The sequence below is a fragment of the Cynara cardunculus genome (genome assembly GCF_001531365.2).
Source record: "Cynara cardunculus var. scolymus isolate 2C chromosome LG 1, CcrdV1, whole genome shotgun sequence".
NCBI classification, from domain to species: Eukaryota; Viridiplantae; Streptophyta; class Magnoliopsida; order Asterales; family Asteraceae; genus Cynara; species Cynara cardunculus.
Window position 1 is genome coordinate 3,949,366 of NC_037528.1, and position 4,792 is coordinate 3,954,157.

Here is a 4,792-nt window from a genome sequence, read left to right on the forward strand (position 1 = left end):
ATTCATATAGTTTATTTATTAAAAATAATATCGAATATTAGTATATTAATGAATAATTTAGAAATTTTCTAATTTGTTTAATATTAAATAATATGTAAAATGTCTAAATAATAAAAATCAAAATTAATGTTGTAATAAGAATCGGTAAATGTTATAATAAAATAAACTTGAAAGTAAAATACTATAATAAGAAAAGTCACATCAACTAAAGTATATGTGGACGGCTTACGTGGACCATGATGTGACATAGAAAACGGTATAATGAGTAAATTTATATCAAAAATTTATCCAATATTATAATAGGCAAATTTTTCAAAGTACAATTTTATAATAAAAAGTAATTTAACTGGTGGATCCAATTACACCCTAAAAAAATCAACTCCACCCACACACTAATTTTAATACGATAATGACAAGAAAATAGTATTATGTATTTATAAAAACTTAACATTATATATAACTTTAAAAACTTAATATTATATTAATATATTATTTATAAGGCCAAAAAGACCTCTATAATTTTTAGTGTTAGGTTGAAGATGGAAACACATGTATTCTTATGTTTTTAGTTTTGAGTTGAAGATGTCATAGACAATTTTCAACTCAAATCTAAAATACTAAAAAACTGGAGGTAGAAAATGTTGACCTCCATATTAAGTAGGCATCTATAAATATATGTTAATATAATATCAAGTTTTTATAATTATATATATTGATCAAAAATTTAATAAATTAAAATATTTATTATTATTATAATATTAAAGATGATTTTTAGTATGTGGTTGGAGTTGATTTTTTTATTGTTTAACGAATCCACAATTTTTAGTGTTCTACAATCAAACCACTAATAGAATTCACTAAAAACATTAAAAATGGTGGGTCGCTTCGAAAAACTAATTTCAGCCATACGCTTAAAAAAATATTAAAAGTATTTTTTTTAATAATAAATAATATGTCTTTATTATTATACTATTTTATTAATGTATTAAACTATTAATCTATATATAATTTAAAAAGTTGAATAAAATATTAATATATATTTTTTAGAGTCATACTTTATTGACCTCCAAATATAGAGACCAACATTTTATACCTCTATTTTTTAGTATTTTAGTATTTTGGAGATGGTCTTAGTAGCCCACAATTTTAAATTTATAAGATGCTCAAAAATCTATTTCTTTTTGTACATGGAATAAATAAAAATTTGTTGTCCAAAAGTTTATTTGTTTCATCAGTGTTTCCACCAATCACATGATAACACACAATTATTTTATTTTATTATGTTTTTATTTTCTTTATTCTGATGTATATTCACGTCGATGGACATACTCATAAAGGTAATACTATTTGCATCCCTTTTAATGTCATAATCAAGTAACGTCATACATTGAAAATGTAGATAGTTGATTTTGATGTTAGATTATTAATTTTTTGTTGTTAATTTAGGGGTAAGGTTTATTAGTTGATGTATTTTTGTTAATTTGAATGATTTTTCTGGTATCCATGTGAAAGAACATTTTATAAAGTATCACCCTAATCAAATATATAAATAAGACGAAACTATTGAAATAGAGGACATTGTTAACCATGTAAACATGTGGCCTTACTTCAATTCTGACGCATTACTAATTTTTTTTTTGGATCTGCCATAGATGATGCTAGAAAATTTGGGTCGCATATTACATATTTTATCCATATGAGACAACTTGTTACATAAAGAATCTAATTAATCTTATATGGAATAGCGTCCAATATTGTATATATATATATATATATATATATTTTATCATATATATGGGCCCATTTGATGAAGAACTTATTAGTTTATGGTAATCATGAGATCTAATCTCAATCATAAATCAATGGTTAAATTAATAAATTAATAATTTTGATAATTTTAAATTAAAATATTAATTAAGGGCATTTTAGTCATTCTAGATTTTTTTTATCTCGTCCCTCCTCTTTTCTCTCTCCTCTCAAATCTGTCCGTCAAACACCTCCTCTTTTCAATGAACACCATATCAACACATGATGGACACTGTGATACGCTTAATAAAATAATGAAAAAACACAGTGTGATACACTTGGTAAAGAAAACATTACCTGATATATTGTGTTACACTTCGTTAAACAACAAAAATATATTGTGATACACTTCGTATAACAATAAAAATACATTGTGATACACACTATGATACCAGATATTGTTGATGAATACAACTGTGATACCACTATGTTACCACTGCGATACCCAATAAGTTTTAACAGTAAAGAATTATATATTTATTTTATCAATTGTAACTTCATAGAAAAAATTTTCCATAATTTGTTTGATTAATAAGGAAGCAATATCAATCTCTTTGATTGAGGGTTAAGAAAAATATTAATAAAATTACTAATACATTTTTTTTCTTAATTAAGGTAATACAATTAATATAATATAATAATTGGCTCATATTGGACCTCACATTTATCACAAACTAATTAGTTCTCATTTTAATAGAGTTATATATATATATATATATACACACACACACACACATTAGAAGGGTACTCGCACAATACAGCGAGATACATCTTGATTTTAATATTTCATTTTATTCTTTATCTCAGTCGATGTTATAATATGTTCTTATGTGATTTTGAGAAAACGATAATATTTTTATTTTTGAATAAAATATAAGTTTGAAGATATCATAAAAATTTGACAAAAATATATCGATATTAGTATCAAATTAACTATTTAAAATCCATCATTTTTTGTATACTTTTTTATTTTAATTTTTTTATAATTTAATTTAGGTACAATAATGAAATAATTTATATTTGGTTTAATAATATAATTTTCTTATAAAGATAATAATTATTTATTTTGTTAGAACTCGATAATTATYCTAATTATATTTTAGATTTTTTATATTTTAAAATGAGATGTTTATCATCTATTTGATTTTGTTTATCCGCAGTTAGTTATACGAATTCAAACATCGAGCTTTAATAAGTTGTACTCATGCATAATTTACTTGTAATCTTGAATTTTAAGTAATATGCATCAATATATAGTTTTTTACATAACAAAAATATATCGATATTCGTATCAAATTAACTATTTAAAATTCTTCATTTTTTGTGTAATTTTTTAATTCAATTTTTTTTTGTTATAATTTAATTTAGGTAGAATAATGAATTAATTTATATTTGATTTAATAATATAATTTTCTTATAAAAATAATAATTAATTATTTTGTTAGAACTCGATAATTATCCTAATTATATTTTAGATTTTTTATATTATAAAATAAGATGTTTATTTTCTATTTCATTATGTTTAGCCGCAATTAGTTGTACGAATTCAAACACCGATCTTTAATAAGTTGTACTTTTACATAATTTACTTGTAATATTGAATTTTAAGTAAACATTGGTTTTATGTGGTTTTGAGAAAGTGATAATGTTTTTATTTTTAAATAAAATATAAAATTAAAAATATCATAAATTTTTAAAAAAAAAATATCGATATTGGTATTAAATTAATATTTTTTAGAAGTTCTTGTGTTGTGGTGTAATTTTATTAATTAAAATTTAATTTAGGTTTAGTAACAAAGAAATTAAATTTAGATTTAATAATATAATTTTTTATAAAGATAATAATTAAGTATTTTGTTAGTTAGCAATGATTATCCAAATTATATTTTAGATTTTTTATATTTAAAATGAGATGTTTATCCAATATTTAATTATGTTTATCTGTAGTTAGTTAGACGAATTCAAATATAGAGCTTTAATAAGTTGTACTTATACACAATTTACTTGTAATCTTAAATTTTAAGTAATATACATCAATAAACAGTACTTTGTGCATAAAAAATTGTTTCTAAAAGCTTTTGTCAAATGTTTTATAATATAGTATAGATATATGTGTGTGTGTATAAATATGTATGTATATGCTTTAGTTTTGCTATTGCCTACATGCCACAGTTTAAATACGTAAAAACTAACTAGAAACATATTCATGTAATACAACAGGGAGAGATATCTCGATTTTAATGTTTCATTTCATAATACAGTTTTGTATAGTCTTAAGAAAATAATAATATTTTTATAGTTAAATAAAATATAAATTTGAAAATCCATAAAATTTTTTTACCGACATTAATATTAAATTAATAAAAATAGTGTTGGGATAATTTGGAAAAAGATTAGAAGATAATATACACGTTATTATGATTAAAAAAATGTATATTTGATAAATTATCTTAAGAAATATTAAAATAAAAAAGAAAAAGAAAAAGTGAGAGTTTACCAAGATTTTAAGAAAAAGAAAGAGGAAGAGTGCAACACATGGATGCTGACAGTTACAGCACAGCCAAAGCCACGTGACAATTTCCCGTCTATTATTTCCTTTTCATGTTCAACAACTCTTACAATATTCTTGAGAGTAAATTACGGATTTAGTCCATCTAATTTGTGAATTGTTATTGGTTCGGTTTATTAGCATTTGGGTTGCTGGTAGAGTCCCAACTTTTAAAAGATCAACAGTTCAAATCTTATCAAAAGTAAAAATGATGCATCAGTAATTTATAGTATATAAATATTAATGAAACTCCTATTTTCATTTATCGGGATAGATAATTGAATCGTTAACTGCTGAAATAAAAAAGAGGTTCTTCGAGAATATACAAATAAAATAAAGTGTAACAAGATTACTATATTATAAATCATTTGACAAAAACTCGTAAAAACCATTTTTTATGCGTAAAGTACTGTTTATTAATGTATATTACTTAAAACT